This window comes from Crocuta crocuta, unplaced genomic scaffold (assembly GCF_008692635.1).
Source record: "Crocuta crocuta isolate KB4526 unplaced genomic scaffold, BGI_CrCroc_1.0 scaffold282, whole genome shotgun sequence".
NCBI classification, from domain to species: domain Eukaryota; kingdom Metazoa; phylum Chordata; class Mammalia; order Carnivora; family Hyaenidae; genus Crocuta; species Crocuta crocuta.
In genome coordinates, this window is record NW_027529174.1 from 5,147,334 (window position 1) to 5,170,203 (window position 22,870).

The 22,870-nt window shown below is 42.5% G+C and overlaps 1 long non-coding RNA gene across 2 annotated transcripts; it reads right to left on the reverse strand.

The window, feature by feature from the left end:
* Window positions 1-791: 791 nt before the first annotated feature.
* On the reverse strand, window positions 792-22,867 carry LOC144226330 (uncharacterized). 2 transcript variants are annotated; one of them, XR_013333610.1, is made up of 4 exons: window positions 22,796-22,861; window positions 19,390-19,514; window positions 15,817-16,028; window positions 792-965 (listed from the first exon to the last, which is right to left on the reverse strand). It is a non-coding gene; the product is annotated as an uncharacterized LOC144226330 (long non-coding RNA). The 2 variants fall into 2 exon arrangements; XR_013333609.1 differs by lacking the exon at window positions 19,390-19,514 and having other exon boundaries at window positions 22,796-22,867.
* Window positions 22,868-22,870: the final 3 nt, after the last annotated feature.

Genomic DNA, 22,870 nt, shown 5'->3' on the forward strand with positions numbered 1-22,870 from the left:
ATCTTGTAATCCCAAGTATCTATATATCTGTATTTACCCCCATATATACACATATTATATATGTCTGTGTATCGACATGAAAAGATGGTTACTATTAGTGGTGCTTCTCTCAAGATGGTGGGGTTTCATGTATTTTTTCTTTTTTTTAAAATATTTCTGAGGTATCATTCAAGTTCTTTACAATGAGTATATATTATTTATAATCAGAATATAAAATAATAATCATGGGGCACCTGGGTAGTTCAGTTGGTTGAGCGTCTAACTCGTGGTTTTGGCTCAGGTCATGATACCACAGTTCTCGAGTTCAAGCTCTGCACGGGGCTCTGTGCTGGCAGCTATAAGCCTGCTTGGGATTCTCTCTTTCTCTTTCTGCCCCTCCCTCATTCATTCTCTCTTTCTCTCTCTCTCTCTCTCTGACACACACACACACAAATAAGTATTAAAATATTGTTTAGAAAATAAAATAATAATCATTTTCACTACAGAAAATAAAAGAAAGCCTATTTTACCCCTCTATAGATATTTGTATAAACATGATATCAGAATAAAGTACAGCTGAACCTTGAATAACATGGGGGTTAGAGGCACTGACCCCAGCATTGTCAAAAATCTGCATATAACTTTTGACTTTCCAAAACGTAACCGCTAAAAGCCTACTGTTGACTGTAAGCCTTACTGAAAACATGAATAGTCAATTAACACAATTTTGTATATGTTTAATATATATTCTTAAAATAAGCTAGAGAAAAATGTTACTAAGAAAATCATAAGGAAGAGAAATACATGAACAGTCACAGCAGCACACTGTATTTATTATAAAAAGCCACACAAAAACACGGTCCAAACCTGTGTGGGTGAAGGGACACCTGTGTAGGGCTTTTCAAAAGGCGAGCTGACACCTTCCACAGTTAGAGATGCTCACGTGATTAACGGCTGGGAGCAGCCCGGGCACTGGCGAGCACTCACTGAAATCAGATGAGGAAAAAAACATCATGACCTCCCTTGTGATGTCTTTGCTGTTCTCACTCATGTCTACCCTTGTGGCCCCAAGAGACATGATCCTAACAGAGTGATGACAGCTACTCCATCCCCTGCCTGGGTTCCTCCCTATGGCTGGCAGACTCAAAGCAGGGTCAGGTATATGGAGAGGGTCACCTAGAATCATTACAGGCATCTGCGGAGGCATTTGGGCACCTTGGGTGGTGGCATTTAGCTGGTCTTAGGCATCACGGATTTGCTCTATTTAGAACCCATGTCTTTGTACATTGGCTATTGCATTCCATTCTTTTCTAAGTTTTGGCGATGTTTTCTTCACTGAAAAAAGTGTGACAGTTACCTATAGAGGTTATTTTAAATTCGTGGCAAAATGTGTTTTGCTGAGCTATTGGATGCAAGTTCTACAAGGCTCAGTGGGAGCCGCTGTGGAAATCAGTGGGGTCCAGTCATAGAGCAGGGCCACAAAAAGCCACCAGCGCAGAGGCGGCAACCTAGCCTGGGGCCAAAACATTCCACACAGCAATTAACCTGCAAAAATACAGAATACTGTGAAATTTGATGAAGCAGCAAGGTGAAGGTGGCATTGTTTAGATTAGAGAGACACCTATTCAGGGTATTTATGCAAGCATTCATTTGATTCTAAATAAAGATTAGAAGAAAATGTATATTCTTTATCTTGGAGCAAACGTGGCTCATCTAAGCGAATGACACCATTTTATATCAGCCTTTGTAACGCGAACGATCATATTTATAAGTCTGTACCCATTTATCAATCTCCCTGCTGTCAGCACGCATCTGGCCATGTAGTGGTGGCTCCGGAGATGTAACATGATTGGATGCCAGATGGAGCCAGACTTCACGAGGCCTGAAGCTCAGACAACTTGAGCAGTCCTTCTTAGGTAAAAGACTGTGAAAACATCCCCCTTGTGTGCATTGGACAGAAATATGCAAACATGTGAACACACTGTAGGGCCCCCCCCCCCCCNCTCCAGTAGCTTCATTCTAAATTGGCCTGTGCTGCTCGGATGGGTGAGAAAAGATAAGCTCTGGCTCTCCTTCAATACCATCCCAAGCGCGGCAAAGCTAGGGAGAAAATTCCACGTTTCAACGTTCATACTGCAAGGCCTTCTTGCTGAATCATCAGAATAATGGCCAGCGTTCATTGCACACTCATTATCATGTGCCGGGCACTGTTCTATATTGTCTCCTTGAATCCTCATACTAACACTGAGAAATAGGTAACGTTATGATTTCATTTTATACATGTAGAAACTGAGACCCAGACAGGTAACAACGTGCCCCAGAAGATGCACCGACCGTGTACTCAAAGGCAAGTAGAGGCGGCGAGAACTGATTTCCAGCTTTTGAATTCCTGCCGCAGTGCTCTTTCTGCCTGACTCTAGAGCTGGTGGAAGAAAGCAGGGTCTAGGTCACCACGCTGAGATTGACCATGTGACCCCGGCTCTAGGAAGAGCTTGGTAAGAACGGGCAGGTCCGTAAGGGACCAGATAGGTCACTAGAGGGTGGACCCAGTTAGCGGAACTGGGCAGAAGATCTCAGCTAAGTTTGGAGGGCAGGTGTGGAGAAGCTTGGTTTTGAGCCCCAGGAATGTCTCCTGTGCAAAATGAGATTGGTTTTAGAGACTCTGAAAAGATGAGTCAACCTGCAAAAAGATTCCCTGAGAGCCACAACCTCAAACATAAAAATGGTCACTTGCCTGTACTCTCTGAACGGCCACCAAGCTCTCTGGGTAAAAAAGCTGCCGGGAATGACTGCGGAACAGTCTGACACTGCTTTTCTCCGCCCTGTTTGGGATGGAATGTACCTCACATGCTCTTTTTTCCTGTCTTGCACGTGCTCACAAACACACACACACACACACGTGCGCGTGCACACACATACACATTAATCTCAGACCATCTCTGAAGGCATGTTTTTGGTTTTCCAATGTAGGAAAATCCTAATAATATACCCAAAGCCTTCTGAGTCTTGCCCTCTCCATTCCTGACGTTTCGTGGTAAACCCCAGCTTGTTCACAGGTGATAAATGTCGGAAGGGAGCCAGACATCCACATATAAAGGAAGAAGGAAGTAGTACCTGTTAAAACTGAAATGGTGTTAACCAAGTACTTGAAAACAACTTGTGTTTATTTATAATATTTTTTATCTGCTTTTGTATTTATTTCTAATTTATTCTTTCTTTCTTGTTTATACCCCCATTTTAGTCCAAAGAGGACTTGAATGTCATTTACAAGAATACATTGCAATGAGATTAAAACAAAACAAAACAAAACAGTGAGGAAATTGTAGTGCAGGGACTAGTAGACAAAATATACCCATGAGGCTCTGTACACTTGCTGGAAGAAGGCCAAAAATTTTGCTCTGAACTGTCTGGCAGATGATGCAAAAATCAGAAAACGGAAACAATTCACTCAAGAGAAACACAAATATTCCCAAAAGAATTTCCTCTGCGGGTCTTCATTAAAGAGGGCACTGAAATCAGCATCCTCAGTATCAATAATGTGAGAAGAATGTTTATAATCTTCCAAATTCTCACATGTCCAAGATTTTTGATGTCCAGGCAGAGTGTTTCCTAGTCAATGTGTTTTTTTTCCCCCCAAATCCTAATTAACCCGTGGCAAGAGGGTTATCAGTCAGGCCAGATGGCATTTGAGAATATGGGATTCTGATTATGAAGCCCATAGGCCACCCTCCCCTGGAATACTAACATCAGAGGCTGAAGACACATGGTATGTTCCCACACGAAACCTACAATCCTTTGGGTTAATCCCCTGGTCAAAGATTCAGCCTTAAGTTATATATATAACTTTATATAATATTAAGTTATATATGCATGTGTGAGTGTATATACAGTGGCAGGCAGATCTTTGAGGCACGTAAATGTCTCTAGTAAGATTGTAAGAGTAAAATTCAGTTCTGAAGCAACAGATCACCATAAGAAGTCTTACACAATGAAATGTTGAGCCCAACACACCAGACACAAGTCGATCCTGATGTGAAATTAATTTGTTGCTTAAAGTATCAACTGAATCGTTAGTTAACAATATCTTCATCGTCTTAGAACTTCAAGAGGCTTCCGAGGAATTTGAATAGTTATTTTCTTTTTAAAAAATGGCCAAGGAACTTTGAGCCCAGTGCCTTTCTATGTTGCCCGTTCATTTCTCTGAATTCCAGGTAGTATTCAAATTCTCCCTTTGGGCTTTTCCTGCTGGAAAGCTCAGAATGAAAGACCTACCTCTAGTATTTGCCCTTCAGTTTCATCCTGACACTGTAGTATGTAATCATACAACTGAAGTTTTTGGAATCAAAACAAATGAAGATAATCAAGAAACCCTGAGTTCCTTTATTCTTAACTTTTTATCATGAAAATATCCAACTAGGCACAAAAATAAAATTCAACACATCCCTGTATATTTATTTTTCAGGCCACAACTATCAACCAAAGCCATTCATTTTGCAGACTGTTTTGCCAAATTATTTTAAAGAAAACCCAGATATCATGTTATTTCACCCCTAAATATTTCAGTATTTATCTCAAAAGAAAAGACATAATCATACCTAACAATGCCAGTATGATTGCTAAGAAAAGAAACAAGAATTCCAATCTATGTTCAACTTTCCCAATTGCCTAAAATTGTCTATTTTACAGTTTGTTTGGATCAAGTCCACACAAGGTCTACTTACTGTATTTTTGGTTACATTCTGTTTCTTTTAAAAAAGCCTCTTTTAGTCAAGAAAAAAAATGCCCTTTTTCTTTGCAACACCTTTGTCAAATGACAAAACCGAAACAATTTAGTTACAAGTTTGATGTCCTTTGTTCAAGGGAAAACAGTCCATGGTTTGGGGGAGTACAATGCCTCACAAGCAGTTGGACACTCTTCCCGAAGGATTTTGGGCAAAAGTGAGTTTTAGAGAGCCTTAGAAGTGGCAGTAGAAACAGGGCAGGATTGGCTAGGAAGCCTGAGATTTTAAATAAGACTAGCAGGTCCCATTTTCTAGGACAAGGTAAGCTGACTAAGCCTGAGTTGGAGGGTTATGACTGGCATACGTTAGGTTTCTTTGACAGGTGCTTCCTGTAAGTGCAGGTTGACCTAGGTTTTGATTCATAAGGACGGCCAGGCCCCTGGGGTGGCTTCCGTTCTGTGAGTCCTGATATAGGAACTAACTTTGTCAACTTCAGCTTTTCTATTAACAGTTTTTGAGATCTAATTCAGAGATCATAGCATTCACCCCTTTGAGGTGCACAATTCAGTGGGTTTAGTATCTGCATACACTTGGGCAATCATCACCATTATTTGATTCCAGAAAAGAAACCGAGCCATTAGCAGTCACTCACCATTCTCCCTCCCCATATCTTCTGGAACCACTACTCTACTCTCTGTCTCCGTGGATCTGCCTGTATAGGACACTGAATTACACAACATGAGGTCTCTGGTGTCTGGCTTTTTTTACTTAGCATAATGTTTTCAACGCCCAACAGACAAGAATACTGCTAGACAGTGCTGGACTCCTTTATCCCTTTTGACGGCTGTATTGATCGGATATACCGTGTTCTAAAATGTATTTATCAGCCAGTGGCTATGCCTTTGACTTTTTGAAGAAACCAGGCCAGTTGTCTAGCAGAGTGCTCTCCATGCTGGCTCACTGCCTCCTCCTGATGCTGGTTCACGTGTATCTCTATCCTCTGTTTTTCTCCTAGACTTGAGAGCAACCCCCATTCTGGAACGTTTGCTTGTTGAATTGGGTGTGGAAGAGCCACCTGGCACACTTGCTTCAAGAAGCAGAAATCTAAGCCCCAGTAGCAGCAGTGTCTCACTCAGTAGACTCGAGAGGGGGCCCAGGGTTCTGTTATCTTTTAACACACCGGTTGATTCTGATGAGTCCTACCAGAACCCATTCTGAGACTCTCTGCTGTGTGTCTATCCTTAGAACTTGGCTTTAATGACACTAGCTATTTCACAGGAAACCCATAAAAGCAACTGGTAGGTCATTGGCTGAGATTTTTTAAGAAATAAAGTTGGAGATACTATAGAATTCCTCAGTATTCTATAGTATAACCTCAGAACACCCTAGGTTAATATCCAAGCTGATGTCTGGTGGGTTGGAGGATAGGCATTTGGAGGAATCCTGGCCGAGAATTGTGCTGTGGGTGTTAATTAGCCGCCCTGAGTGAGTGAGCTGCCAAATGTAAAGGCAATGAGAGCCAGGCAGCCTTTCAGAATTAAAGTACTGCACACATCTTTACAGTATTGAGTGCAAAATTTACAAGTGTGCCTAGATAATTGGAGTACTTTTTGGTTCAGGAGTTTTTAATTCTTAATCTGAAGCCATTTTCTTTTTGGCGACCAAGATGAAAGTCCCTTGCAGATATCGCAAGGCAGCTCTCCTTCTGCTCTAGAAATAAGCTGCGACAAAGCACAAAACTTTTTGCTTCTACTCTTTTCATTATCTAGAGTATTTTACACCCAAAACTCCTGAGTGGGAAGAGTTGTTTTCCCTTAACTTAATGATGAGTTTTCTTTCACTTAATAGATGAGTGATGCTTTTATGGGTCTTTTAATGGTTCTCTAGCCGTCAAAGCAGCAAATGGAATTCCATTTACTCTCTTCGTCTCATTAAGCTATTACAGAAGAGGGTAATGTGGCTGAGGAAAAAATGCTGGTGCTTTTCTGGGCCGTGAGAGGAAAAAAAATGGATTTCTGAATTTGAAAACTGAGCTTTGATTTTCAAATGCCCTTCTAAGAGTGTTTACAGGGGAGTTATCATTAGAAAGGAATGTTAATTCCTGAATAATAATAACCTCTGCTTCTTGACCTAGTAGCCTGACTTGTAAGGGGTGAGTGCCTACATCAAGAGTCTATTTTAAAAGCTTTTTATTGTGGAAAATTTCAAGGATACCCTCAAATACGGAGAAGAATATTGTAAAGCTCCACATATCCAGCATCAAGCTTCCATGGTTAGCCATGTTTTGCCAATTTCAGTTCACTCACCCAAGTGGATTTAGGTTTACTCAAGCATTTTCAGGAAAAGCCCACACATTGTGTCATTTTACTTGTAAAAACTTCAGTATGCATTTCTAATCAATAAAAACATTCTTTTTTAGAAAAATGTTTATTTATTTTGAGGGAAAGAGTGTAAGCAGGGGAGGGACAGAAAGAGAGGGAGACACAGAATCTGAAGCAGGCTCCAGGCTCTGAGCTGTCAGCACAGAGCCTGACACAGGGCTCGAACTCACAAACCTGAGTAAGATCGTGACCTTAGCAGAGGTCGGAAGGTCAACCAACTGAGACACCCAGGCGCCCCTTGATAAAAACATTCTGGAATGTAATTATATGCTACTTCTGCACCTAACAATAGTCTTTTTTTTTTTTTATCATCTAATACCAGGTCCATATTCAGATTTCCCCTATTGTCTCTGATCAGTCTTTTTACCATTAGCTTCTTCTAATCAGAATCCAAACATGATCCATTTGGTTATGTCTTTAAGTCTCTTTTATTTTATAACAACCCTCTTTCCTTACCTGGCTACTGATTTGTTATAGAAATTGAGTGACTTGTCCTGTAAAATGACAGCACATTCTGGATTTGTCTTCTTTCTTCCCTTTGGTGTCACTTGGTTCTTTATTTCCTATAAACTGGCTAGATGAGATGTGAGCTGAATGTTGGGGGCAAGAAAACGTCATACTTCCTAGTGCATCACATCATGCGGCACATAATGGCACAGTTGTGCCATTTTTCTAGGCTTCCTTAGTGGGTTCGGATGGTGTCCATGTGATTCCTCCATTGCAGAATCAACCATCTGCAATGTCTTTAGCTCCCACTTAGGTTCATTCCCTAAACTCTCTATCCCATTAATAGCTATAAAATAGTGATTAGAAATTGCTAACAAATAATTTCTTCTGCATTTCATTAGCTGGACTTCTATAAAGAACAACTTTCTCTCAAAAACTATTCATTTATCCACCCCNTTCCTTTATTTTTCAAATTTCAAAGTAATACAACTTCTAATAATAACAAGGAGATTTCATACGCTTATGAATTCAGGATTCCTACCTGTTTTACATTTCTTCAAAAGTAAGTTTTTCAATTGTTGCTGGGGATGGAATCCTGAAATGTTGGCATCAGCTTTCTAAGATCGCTTTCCTTAAGGTCTGGCCCCAGACATACCTCCATCAGAGCCCCCTGGGGCATTATGTAAATACCTGGTGCCCACCATGACCTACTGGGCTTGAGTCTTTGTGAATAAACTCTGGAATCTGCATTCCTAAAGAACTCCTCTAGGGATTTCTAAGATGGCTTTAGGGAGCACCTCCTCAGAGCCTGGGACCATGCATCAAAGTGGGTACACATCTAAGCGGTTACCCCAAACTAAGATCATGAGCTTAACCACTTGATGATTCAAGAGAAGGGAGGGCGGATAAACCAGGTCCTCCAAGGAGGGCTCAGCAGACAAGAGTAGTGGTGGGCAGTGCTGCCTCCGTGCACGGCTTTATCTTGGTTGAGACAATCTGGGTTCCGGCTACACCTTGTTATTATTAGAACTCTGGGAAAACTTCCATAACCATAAATCCTGTACAGTGTGGTTCTACATGGCATTGAGCTAATTTTTCCTGGGGATTCCCATGGACTGCTACTGTTCACATCCATGGCCTCAGATCCTACACAGCTGCTGTCCACCGGGTTCCAGAGAGTCTCCCTGCACGATTCATGTCATCTCATCAGGTAACACAGTTCCTCATCCATTAGGACATGGAGTGCCGTTCATATTTGAAGTATCAACTAGCACTGTCCTCATACGTTCTATTTTTGGATGGCTCATCTCCTCTAGGGAACTCACTTCCAATATTTTATTAAAGTCCCCCAGAGCCTGACATTTTAAGCAAAACATTTGTTTAGTTGGTTTTCCATAAAAGTGATGATCCATTTTTGTAAGTTCATTTGCCTTGATTTATTGACTATCAAACAGCGTTGTTGAACGCCCTGACTCACAGGGGGAAATACAGATGTTTGAAAGAAGAAACAAACTTGCCTATCTGTCAATTGAATTCTTTGCAGATTGGAGACAAGTAAAACACATCCCTCAGCACTTTTCTGCCCTTATACTTGGGGAGAGAGAATGGGAATCAGGGTCCCGGAGTGCAGTGGAAGTCCCAGATCTCTCTCTCTGAATAAAATCCCACTGTATGCCGGGAAGCTCTGTATTGTGCCAATATCCTGCCAGCAGAAAGGGCGTGGCCAAGGCCAGGGTTGAGTAACCCTGCAGGGAACCAGAATTCCATGCAGCCTGTTCGGAGACTCTTGCAGTTGCTGCCCCTGTCTGGCATTGTTGCCTCCAGGCAGAATCCCGGGGTTGAGACTGTTTGATTAGGGCAGGCATCTTAAACTCAAATGCCTCAGGAGGCCAGGAAGGTAACGTAAAGGAGTGAAGAGACTTGGATAGGAGACCAGTGGGTTACAGAGTCTTGTCCCTGCTGAAGCAGGTTACTCCATTCCATTTCTTCTGGTTGTGGCAGGAATGTGGACCCTGAGTGGCTAGAGCTTTTGACATTTCAAGAGAAGCCAATAATCTGAATTTAAAAAAAATTTTTTTAATGTGTTAATTATTTTTGAGAGAGAGGAAGAGACAGGGTGCAAGAGGAGGAGGAGCAGAGAGAGAGAGGGAGACAAAGAATCCAAAGCAGGCTCCAGGCTCTGAGCTGTCAGCACAGAGTCCAGCGCGGGGCTCAAACTCACGAACCGTGAGATCATGACCCGAGCTGAAGTCAGATGCTTAACTGACTGAGCCACCCAGGTGCGCCAATAATCCGAATTTTATTCCCCAGATCAAGATGAGTAAAAGTTAAGAGTCTAAAGCCGGTTTGCCGATGCCATTAGCAGAGACATAAACCATAAATCTTAGAGGGATAAATCAGCTATAGTCTGGTCAGTAGCCAGAAGCTAGAATTTTGCAGTCCTGTGTCATTTGTCATCTAGAAACTCTGGATGCATGCTTATGATCAGTGCAGAGCCACGACTCAACGTTCGCACTCTACTGATTGCGGGTCAGGGGTGACCTCTTCCCACAACAAAGCTGTGGTTCCACAGCTATCTCCCACTTTTTGAATCCTTATAGGAAGACGGAGCTGAGTATGTATGTGGATTGCTTTATTAAAACTCGAAGGCTTGACTTGCAGGAAGAGAAGGTAGTGGGAATTTAGCCAGCCTGCTTTGCTTGTTCTGAAGAGTGAGAGCCAGATAGCATGTTCTGCTGGGATTAGATTTCAGTGTCAAGTTGTCTTCTGATTAGTCAGAAAGAGAAAGCATGACTATATAATTACTGCCTACGGACTGTTCAAAAGAAACAACAGGTCCAAAATGGAGTTGCTACCATTAAGCCCCACCAAGACTTAATACCTTAATACTTACTGCATTTTTGGCCTCTCCTAGGAGTAGAATTTAAAACGCATCAGTCCGGAATTTCCTGATCAGCATTAGTGAGGTAATCTGCCTAAGACCCCCTGTTCTTCTCCCTGAGGGAAGGTGACCTTGCCTGAAACAATCTTTTTTTTCTTTTGCAAATAACTGTCTAGTCCTGCCCTATTTGTGTGTATGACAGCCTTCCATTTTCTACACCTCCTTAGAACACCCTTCTAAGGGACACTGCCCGATTCAGGAAACATTGAATAACTCCAATTAGATCTTTTAATTTACTAGGTTGAATTTTTATTCTTTAACAGATTTGGTGGCAGGGGTGGGACTGAAGAGAACTGGCAGATTTGGGAACAAGAAACACAGGCATGGTACCTGCAGACCCTTTGAGTTCTCCGCCTGTTTCCAAGGGCTATTGGGAAGTTCTCTATTCTGGTCTCCTTTCTCTTTGCATTGAGCTCCTGATCTAACTGACTTTCCACAGTTCCCTATTTGATTGGAAACCCTAGCCCTTGGTTCTATCCCTTGACTCCACACTGAGACCTCTGGTGGCAGCTGTCTGGAATCAGTCCGCAGTCCTGTTTGGGAGCTGCTGGTTCAAATCTTGCCCCAGTCCCTAGATTCCATATGTGAAACTGTTGGTGGTTACCAACCAAAGTTGAACTGGGTCCGGGATCAGACTGGGTCCAATTTGGGCTAGAATGGGGTCCAGTGGGAGGCCCTAGGTGAATATTACACAAGGGCTAGTGGTAATGGGAATCTGAGAAGTCAATAAAGTTGGTGGGCACAGATCCAGCATGTAAAGGTGGTTAGAGCATGTGTTACCTCAAGGACTCCCATTAGGCCCTCTTTGGTATTAGTTTGGCTCCAGGAAATCCAAAGACCTAGCTAAATTAAGAAGTGGAATCCTTGGAGTGCCTGGGTGGCTCAGTTGGTTAAGCATCTGACTTTGGCTTAGTTCATGATCTCATGGTTTGTCAGTTCAAGCCCTGCTTCGGGCTCTGCGCTGACAGCTCAGAGCCTGGAGCCTGCTTTGGATTCTGTGCCTCCCTGTCTCTCTGCCTATCCCCTGCTTGCACTCTGTCTCTGTCTCTCTCAAAAATAAACATTACAAAAAAAAAGAATATTTAAACAAAAAAAAAAAAAAAAAGAAAGAAAGAAAGAAAGAAAGAAATTAGATCCTTAAGGGGCACCTAGGTGGCTCAGTTGGTTAAGCTTCTGGCTCTTGATCTTGGCTCAGATCATGATCCCACAGTTCATGAGACAGAGCTCTGCACCAGACTCTGCACTGTCAGAAATGCCTGCTTGGGATTTTCCCTCCCTCTTTCTCTCTCTGCCCCTTCTCTCCTCTCAAAATAAATGAATAAACTTAAACAAAATAAAAAAAAGAAGTGGGATCCTTTAAATCCAAAGAGTTGAGGGCACCAGCTTCTGGGACACCCACTAATTTTATGTTTAAGAACTATAATCCTGGAAGCTGCACCTATCTAGCAAAATGGCAAAACTTCACTAAAGATAACCTAGAATTACAATGGCCACTACGGGGAACATCCCCATTAGACAAGGTCGCTCACTGAAGAAACACACTTGAGAGCAGGAGATCCCAAGTTGAACAAATAGAATGGGACGCTTACTTTAATGGTGGGCAGAAGCTTTCAAAAGGCTTTAAGATTCCAAAGTAGCTTCATTAAAAGACTTGTTACAAAGGCTAATAAAAAAATTGAAGACACAAGAGGCATCTTACACAAAAAGATAATAAGACTAATGTGACCCACATTTTTTTCACCTGAGTGCCCACATTTCACTAATTGTCTGACCTACCCTTCCATTCTGAAGAGATTATCAGACAGTTACCTTTTAATATAAAACTTTGAGGGGTGCCTGGGTGGCTCAGTTGGTTGAGTGTCCGACTTCAGCTCAGGTCATGATCTCATGGTCTTTGGGTTCGAGCCCCACGTCAGGCTCTGTGCTGACAGCTCAGAGCCTGGAGCCTGCTTTGGATTCTGTGTCTCCCTCTCTCTCTGCCCCTCCCCTGCTCACTCTCTGTCTCTGTCTCTCATAATAAAATAAAGACATAAAAAAATAAAAAATAAAATGAAATAAAACTTTGAGGTTGCAGGTGAATCACCTCAGGTACCCTTCACCCCTTGGCCAAAGACTGAACTAAAGGGCCATAGTTAAAGAATGTCCTAAACCTAGGGAGGAATCCCAAAAGTTTTTTTGAAGTATTTAGGGTCATTTTCAGGGTCTATGATCTGAAGTCACCAGATCTTCATTAGCTCGTACGCATGTCAGTAGGACCTGGTAAAGTCCAAATATGGATGCAGGAAGCAAGATGGCAAAACGCCAAAAATGATATTTGAGATCTTTGGTCTGATCTCAGGGCCCAGCAAAAGCTCATAAAAGAGCAGCTGAACTTTTACAAGCCACTCCTAGAGTCTTCTCTGTCCCTCCTCATTGGCCTGTTATACAGACTCGCAAACAAAAAAAACCCCGATGAATCTCTGGCCGACTTTGAAGCCTGTGTGTAGCTCTTTCTCTATGGCTTTCAGGTTGCATGCAATAAACAAGGTCACCCCGCCTGTTGGCTGCTCTCTTTGTACATGGATTATCTCTTGAGATTAGTGGATCGATAAAAAGGATGGGAGGCCACTAGTCTAACTGAACTCGTGACTATAGCTGAGTATTTTGAAAGGACCCTGGAGCAAGATCATAAACAAAAATCTGCCAACCTATTAGCTTTACAGCTCCAAGGCCAGAGACCCAAACAACACCTGGGCTTCCAGCACTGCACCTTCCTAGGGGTCCATTATCAAACCTCCGGTCCAAAGATTGGTGTCTCAACTGTAATCAACTGTGGCATTGGGAAAGAGGTCGTCCTCAATGGTCCCATGCAAATTCTCCTCAAAGGCCCTCATACTTGCCTTCAAAGGGGAGCTCCTCACACAGCTGAAGGACTCTCAGGGGTTCTCTGCTAAACTATTACTAGGAATTCCCTTAAATAGGGATATTCAAGGGATAGGAATAAAATAGGAATTTTCAAGGGAAAACTAATGTTAAAATTAATAAGAAACCCTGCCAAAATTTAAAAGGTACCGGAGTTATGCGTTCTACCTTAAATCTCACCCTCAAAGCAAAAAGGAGGTTTCCATAGTTGGGGGAGGGGGTGTCTAATAAAGTTCGGAGAGAATTTTTATCTCAACCAGTACAAATGATTCGGGGACCTTTTACTGAACAACATTCCTTTTTGCTGTGTCAATCAGTTCCAATCAATCTTGTAGGTAGGGCTCTCCTTTCTAAATTAAAAGGGCTAATACGGGGCGCCTGGGTGGCTTAGTCGGTTGGGCATCCGACTTTCGCTTGGGTCATGATCTCACGGTTCGTGGGTTCGAGCCCCGCGTCGGGCTCTGTGCTGACTGCCAGCTCAGAGCCTGGAGCCTATTTCAGAGTCTGTATCTCCGTCTCTCTCTGACCGTCCCCTGCTCACGCTGTCTCTCTCTCTCTCTCCTAGAAATAAATAAAACATTTAAAAAATAAATAAAAGGGCTAATACATTTTGCCTTCAATGGAGACTTCACCTTAGAATTTCCCGACCCACCTGTATTTGATTTTTTATGTTCCTTATAGTCTGTCCTTGACACAGGAGAGGAAGAATTCCAACAAAAGTCCCTGAATTTAATGGAGGAGCCCGAAAATCTGTGGGCTATTTCTGATACTGACAATGGAAGAATAAGAAGTACAGGACCCATAATGATTTAGACAGATATAAATAACACTCCCCCTACGTTGTTGCAATGTCCCTTCAGGCATGAGGCCATCCAAGGCCTCACCCCACCTAGTAGCTGATCTAACTGCCCAAGGGCTAATCACTCCCTGTACTCGTCACTATAGATCTTGTCCATTCTAAAACCCAAGGGACAGAGAGGGCAATTTGTTCAGGATTTGAGAGCTACGAATACGATGGTCATTCCCGGTTTCCTAGTTGTCCCAAACCCGAACACCCTCGTGTCCCAAGTTCCACCTGACTCGGTTCACTGCTGCTTTGTGGGCACGATGTCTCTGGAGATACCATCAGCCAGTATCTATTTGCCTTTACTTGAAACTATCAACACTGGACCGGGGTAGTTATGAAAGGTTCACCGAGACCCCTTCTTATTTCTCTCAAGTAACTTCACTGAGCTCTGAGCACCCTCCAGTTCCCCTGGGAAACAGCCTTTTATAGTATGCAAATAGCCTTTTTGCTGTGCCTGGTTACAAACGAGGGATCCTCTATTTATTTGCTGCAACAGTTAGCTGAAAAGGGACAGCAAGTCTCTAAGGAAAAATTACAACGATCTCTAGACGTTGTTCAGTACCCAGGTCATGATCTAAGGTCCGAAGGAATTCAGTGGTCTCCAAAAGAATTAAGCCAGTTCAGGGATTTCTTAGACTCACACATAAGTGACAGCTTTGTGGCTTTATCGCAGACTATGGGTTCCCAATTATCCCCTTTTGACTTCTCCAACTCCATAAACCTACTAAAATTTCAGTCCCTGAATCCTTTGCTTGGAAAGACAAACACGAGCAGATTTTTACAAGACTAAAACAAGCTCTGTAAGAACCGCCTGCCTCAGGGCCGCCTACCTGTCCAAAACCTTTCACCTTATTTGTGCAAGGAGGGGATACTCATGTCCTGGGAATGCTCACGCACAGACCAAGTTAATAACGTAGGCCTGCCACCTACGACAGCATATGGCGCGGTTTGGTTGCTGGCGCCTGTCCCCACGGACTTATAGCCACAGCAGTTAGGTGAGTGGAAGCCTGCGCAGGTCTGACCCTGCGGAACGATGTTGACTTGGAAACTTTGTCCACAGTCTTCCGCACTCTGCACTGACTCAACATTTCTCTGCAAGTAGGCAGCCTTCCTGAGGTCCTTCTGCTTTGACCACCTAGACCACATCTTATACGTTGCTCTGTTACTACGTCTATCTGATGAAGGTAAGCCCCCTGACAGAGGTCCGTGCTCCTGTTTTGTGACACCTCATCCTGACTTATGAGACACCCCTTTAATCCTGATCTAATCTTGCTTACTGATGGGTCATACCGTAGAGGTGAAAAAGGACATTTCCACGCAGGTTGTGCTGTTTTTCCTCAATACAACCGACTAGAAAGCGGTAACCTCTCACACGCTGAATCCACCCAACGAGCAGAGCTCCACGCCTCGCCTGAGCACACCAGTTATCAGGACAAACTGCTAATGTTGATACCAATAGCTGGTGTGCCTTTGGAGTCTTCCATGATTTTAGAATGTTCTGGAGACAAAGGGGTTTTCTTACATCCTCCGGGACTCCAATCAAAAATGGGCAAACCATAAATAATCTTCTTAATGCTGGCTCTTCTGCCATTCTCTTACCTTCTCAAATCGCCGTTATCAAAATTGAGGCTCACCCTGAAAGCCCGGAGTATCAGGGAACGCCCTGGCTGGCTCTCACTCAAAGGCAGAAGCAACTGGATGTACACATCGTGGCACATGGGATGAAGTCCATTCTGCTTCTGCGACAAATGGCTTCGTGTTGCCAAAGTTTTGCCATCCCGAGGTCCTGGTAACATGGCAACAGTCTGCTCCTGAATCAGAGAAATGAAGATGGGTAGACGATGGCTATGAATTAAACAAACAGTTGGGAGCTAAACCTAACCCCATTTTTCGGTTTCTGTATTCCTTCACCCACCTTAGGGCATTTGGGATGACTCAAGTTATAAACTGATATTGGTAGGGACACTTCTGTAAGACTGCAAAAACAGTCTACCAGCAATGTCTGACCTGCCACGGCCAGAATCCTGGCAAGATATTTTTGTCTCCAGAAGCCTCAGCCCTCCTTCCTCTGGACTCTGAGCATCAGCTGTTCTTCATTCAACTGCTACCTGGTGTGGGTTATTAATACGTTGTTATTGCATGTGTATTTTGCAGGTGTGCAGAAGCCATCCCCCTCCCACAGGCTGATGCCCTCACTGTGGCAAAGAAATTGTTGGAAAATGTATTTCCCATTTGGGTTATGCCTTCTATAATCTCCAGTGATCAAGGCACCCACTCTACTGGGTAAACCATAAGAGCCTTAATGAATACCCTGCAGACTTCTTGGGATGGCCACTGTCCTTATCCCCCTCAGTCATTGGGCAAGGTTGAGAAAACTAGTGGATCAGTAAATGTAAAATATCTAAACTTGCAGAAACCACTGGATTTCCATGGCCTACTGTATTGTCTTTGGTCTTGCTGACTGTTCATGGCACTCCCTTTGGGAAAGTCATTGGCAGACCAGTATCTGTTGGTATACAACCTTCTGCCGAAGAGATACAACTTTCCAGCTAGTCTGCCTAGCTTCAGTAAGTCTTATGCTTGTCTTATGTTTACGTATATCATCAACAGATTAAAGAAGCTTTCCTGGATCCCATTTCAAGGGATCCTGTTGTTCATAGTCTAGACCCTTTGGACTGGGTATTCTGGAAATGTCATCAGAGGAAGACAACCTCATTATGCCTCATTGGAAAGGACCCTACAAAGTGCTCCCAACCACACATTACTGCAAAACAAGAGCACATTGGGCCTTGGGTATATGTCTCACCAATAAAGAAGGCTCCACCTGACATCAGGCCCTGGGCAGATGATGCAGACCTACAAAATGAACTGACAAGGAAGAGAGGTAGCTGATAAGGAGGTAGACTTCACCCAAGATGCTGGGTCAAGATTTTATACTTTAACTAAACATGAAGCCCTTTCTCCTTTTTCTTTTCTTTACTCTGGCATTGGCATGGAGAGATTATACCCTCATTCATACCTCCCCCCTCCCCAGGCCATTTCTAAGGGGGTAAACTCTCCGACTGCACGATTTGTCATGATGCAAGAGATCCTCTCTGTGACCAATTTGTCTTCAATTCCCAATGTCAATGTAAACTATGCCTGATACCTTCTCCACCTAGAAGTATGTACCCAATTAGACACATTTACCTATGTGAGTCTTAGCACATTTGGACCCTATGTTCCCATGATTATCTAGACCCTATGTTCCCATGATTACCTAGACCAGATTTGCCCCTGCCTACCCTGAGATCTCACCAGCAGCACCCATCTTCGTAAGGCAGGGTGACTTTTTATTTCAGGCTTGGAGATTTTCTTCCTACACATGCTAAAAACGTGACTGACTCCTGGGTTAGGAGTAAATACAAATAGGAAAATGATTAGAAACTTCTCCTTAACTCCTGGACACACTGCAGATGATGTTGCTAAGACACTACTAGCTGCCGCGCCAAGACCCTTAGACTCTCTGGCCAAAGCTGCTCTGAGCAAGGTGTCTATGCTGTAGCCAACACAGCGTGCTGTGCCTGGATTAACACTTCTGTGGGAGCTACAACTCTGTTATGTAAAATTACTGGGCAAGCCACATGGCTTAAAAGGGGGATTTCTTTGGTGGGGTTATTCTTTGATTGGTTTGGTCTTGGGGACCATGGCTCTGAAGTGCACTCCAAATGTTGGGACTTATCCTGCTTAGAGGTATAATAATCTCCCTGGTGCACTGCATTCTGCAGAAAGCTTTCCATGTGTGTTTGCAGCCACTAACCGCCAGGGAAATGATCTCCCTAACACTGGGATGACAAAAAAGGAACAAAAAAAATGACCCGATGAAAAATGGCGAGCCTGAAGTCATGACTGAGTACCACAGAGTCGGCAAAACCCAGGATGAACGAATGCTTCGAGAACTAGAGTGGCCACTGAGAGAGGTGCCAATGCCTTAAATTTTGATCTCATTTCTCGGTGAGGTTGAGAGTTGGATCAAAAGTTGGGAAATATTAGAAAGAAACAACAGGCCCTAAATGGAGTCACTGGTGTTAAGATGCACCAAGACTTCATGTCTAACCTAACTGGTGTTTCAGCCTCTCTTGGTTTTAAACTCAGTCTGCAATTTCCTGATCAGCACTGGTGAGGTGATCTGCCTAAGAGCCCCCTGCCAGAAACAACCCTTCCTTTTCTTTTGCTGGGAACTTCCTTGTCAACCAGAACAACCTTGGTTCTGCCTATCAAAGCCTTCTGTTTTATACAACTCCTCGGAGTACCCTTCTGTTTGGTGGATGGGATGTGAATCTTCAAAAAAGCCACAGAGATCTTCCAACTTACTCTGCTGAATTTTGTTCTTTCACAAGACATACTGGTCTTTTTCATGGTTAACTTAGTGCACCTACAAAATGAATCTGAACTTTGGGAAGTTAAATTTAGTTTATTTTTATTCTTTTATTTTATTTTATTTTTTAAATTTATTTTTGAGACAGAGAGAGACAGAGCATAAGTGGGGGAGGGACAAAGAGAGAGGGAGACACAGAATCTGAAACAGGCTCCAGGTTCTGAGCTGTCCGCACAGAACCTGATGCAGGGCTTGAACCCACAAACCATGAGATCATGACCTGAGCTGAAGTCGGACGCTTAACCGAATGAGCCAAATTTAGTGCCCCAAATTTAGTTTATTTTTAAAAAATTTTTAATGTTCATTTATTTTTGAGACAGAGCATGAGTGGGGGAGGGGTAGAGAGAGAAGGAGACACAGAATCTGAAGCCTGCTGTCAGCACAGAGCCCGACATGGGGCTGGAACCCACAAACTGTGAGATTATGACCTGAGCCGAAGTTGGACACTTAACTGACTGAGCCGTCTAGGTGCCCCTAAATTTAGTTTAAAGAGAAAATTTAGATTTCAGAAAGTACATTATATAAAAATTCTAGGTATCCTATAAAAGGCTAAGGGTGTATGGACTAGAATTCTACTTCTGGCTCTGTCTGCAACTGGTCTAGGTCTTGATCATTTAACTTTTCATGGCTTTAAGTGAAATGAATTAGATGAACCTAACTGTAATATTCAGTTATTCTGCCACTTATACTTTGTTTCAAAAAAACTGGCTGTTTTTCTCTTATTGCTTATAGTCATTGACTATTCATTTCTCTACCTGTTTTCTTTCAAGAAGATGTTAGATGAATCCTTTTGTTTGCTGGATAGTTCAGATGGAGATGTCACGTGTCAATATTATTGTTTTTGCATTACGTGGGACATGGACTGATTGTTGAGATGAGCCTAAATAAAAGGAAACAGGATAATGTGCACTTATTACCAAAAATATTTTGGTATATATAGTTCTTACTGTTCTGCTATAAAAGGAAACAGAATTCGTGTTTATGAAAATACAGTACTTTAAGGCACCTGCCTGGCTCAGTGGGTGGAGCATACAACTCTTGATCTCAGGGTTGTGAGTTCAAGCTCCATGTTGGGTGTACAGATTACTTAAAAATAATAGTATCTTTTATAAAATATGTTTATTTGTTTACTTTGAAAAAGAGAGAGAGAACACGAGCAGGGAGTAGGAGGGAGGGAGGAAGGGAGGGAGGGAGAGAGAGACAGAATCCCAAGCAGCCTCCATGCTGTCAGCTGTCAGTGTAGAGCCCAACACAGGGCTCGGTCTCATAACCTTAGCTGATATTGAGAGTTGGATGCTCAATTGACTGAGCCACCCAGGCACCCCCCAAAAATAATAAAATCTTTAAAAAGATAAAATAAAATATAGTACATTAATACCACAATGACAGGGGTGCCTGGGTGGCTCAGTTGGTTGAGTGTCCGACTTCGGCTCAGGTCATGATCTCATGGTTCGTGGATTCAAGCCCTGTGTAGGGCTCTGTGCTGACAGCTCAGAGCCTGGAACCTGCTTCAGATTCTGGGTCTCCCTCTCTCTCTTGCCCTCCCCTGCTCGCACTGTTTCTCTCTCTCAGAAATAAATAAGACATTTTAAAAAATACCACAATGACATACAGCTATATAAACACACATATATATGTAACTACATAAATATATATACATAATTATTTAAATATGTGTATACATGGATATATATGTGTGTGTATATACACACACAGACACAGACACACACCAAAATGGCTGAGGTTAAAAAGCTAATACTAAATATGGGGAGGATATGGGGCAACCGGAACTCAGACATCTGATAGTGGGAGTGTCACTGTGAACATTTTAAAACTGTGTTTGGCATTATCTCCCCAGGTTGAATATGTGCATGCTCTATGACTGAGTACCTTGTGCCTAAGTATAAGCCTAGCAGAAATGTGTACCTATGGACTTCAAAGAGCATATATAAGAATGTTCATAGAAGCATTTTTGGTAATAGCTTCAAGCTAAACAACACACCCAAACATCTGCCAGTATTGAATTTGTAAACAGATTGTGATAGCTTCAGCGATGGAATACTATACACCAATGAAAACTAACAAACCACAGCTTTTCTGAGCAAAATGGCTGAATCTCATAAATGCTTAATGTTGTGCAAAAGTTACATACTGCATGATTTTATTTATATAAGCACACATAAATAAAAGACCGAGGCGACATTAAGTTATGGTGTTAGAAGTCATGGTAGGGCTTACTCTTAGTGAAGAGAGGTCAGTGATCTGGAGAAATGTGGGGGAAGGCTTCAAGGATGCTGGTAATGTTCTATTCCTTCACCTAGGTGCTGGCTACACAGATATGTCTGCTTTGTGACAATTCACTTAAGATTTACGCACCTTTCTGAATGTATATCTTAATTAAAAATATTAAAAACAAAAATTGGATGCTCTGTGCTTAGTCAAAATAACAATAGCTCTTTAAAAAGTTATAATAATCTATATGAATCAATAATAACTGTTCCTGAAATTCATTATTTTATAACACCAACTTTGACCAAATGGCTCATAATTAACACCCCTCTTTAGCAAAAAAAAAAAAAAAGTAAGCGACCTTGAATTGTCCTTATTTAAAAAAAAAAGTACACAACATACACATACCAATGCATGTAGTGTGCCTAAAATTAAAACATCTACAGTATCGTTGCGGAGGTGCAAACTGAACCAGAATAATGACAAAACAGCATAAACCATTTGTAATTATTTAAATGAAGTAGAACTCTTGAAACTTTTGAATCTATTGGGTTAGTTCATGCAAATTTTGATGGGTTTATTCAATGAATACAGCATTCTAAGCCAGGCAGTTGCTCACAGCCTTCCTCTTTGGGACCATCCTGATGGTGAGTGATGGATAGGATGTGTGTAGTGTTTTACAAGGTACACAGCATCCCATCCACCACCATGCTGCTCACGTGGCTTTGTCAGTGGCACCCTTAATCTGGCCATCTGACTCTGATTTCTAAGAAGGAATGTAAGAGTACAGCCTTAACCCCTGACTGGGGACAAAGCTGTCCACTGAGAGAGTTCAGGATGGTGGTATCTTGTTTTCAATGGCTGCCAACTCTCTAGAAGGACAGGAGCAAAGAGAATTACGGGTACTGCCCCTTGAAAGCAAGCTCGTTCCAGACGCCACATGTGAATCCCTGCCCTCCCACCAGATGGCGGTGTCGGTGGGGTTTGTTAAAGCTACGGAAGTGCTCACATACAGGCTGCTAGGACATGCTATTTTGGCAAAAAGACCTATGTTCCCTTTATTGAAAATAGTGTTTATGAACATGGAAGGGATGTAAATGCCTCCAATGAAGCCCTGTTCTGAGTCTGCTCAGGCTATAGAACAACAATTCACCTTACTTCTAGAGTCCATACTTGGACTTCTTCCAGTCTTCTTTCAAACACGTTCAATCATAGCCCTATTCAACAATTTATTGAGCACCTATTATGTCTCTTACTGTTCTGAGGGATGTGGTGGTGAACAAAGCAGTGAAAACCGCTTAACAGTGATGGAGCCTATATTACTCCCCACTTTACTGAGAAGATGGGGGTTATTTCATGTTAATTTCCTCAACCTAATGGATGGACTTCCTCTTTTCCAAAACCCTAGGGCTCCTGATCTGCCCCTCTACCCTTTTAATAACTCTCTTCATCAAGCTTCACTGCTGGGTTCACCAGCCCCTCATTTTTTTGATGACAAACATACACAGGGTCTCCCCAGACTAATACTCATGATAAAAGGGACACATAATATGATCAAACCTTTCCACTGATTCTCTTGCCTCCCTTAAGCTGCTGAGATATCTCCTTATTTTATTACCAAATCTCTCTAGAAAATCTCATTTCTAAGGGAGGCTCATTTGCTTCAACTTCTTTACTGCTCACTTACCTTCCAAACACTGCTTTCTCCATACCCAAAGAAAGCAGTCAGTTTAGATCAGAACGTGGATAAAAGAAAAAACCACCAGGAATGCAGGATGGTGAGTAAAAACGTTCTGATCAAGTGAGCCAAGTGTTTCAGGTAAAATAATGACCTGCTAATTATCTGAGAGCCTCCTGTTGTGTGCCTGGCATTGTGTCAGGAATGTTTGGTTTCTAGAGAAATACAAAGAGTGACCTTTGATGAAAACTTACCAAGGAAGACGAGGCTGAGAAAGTTTCCTCTGGAAGTAAGTTTGAGCTGAGTTTTGGGGAATGGGTGGACCTGAA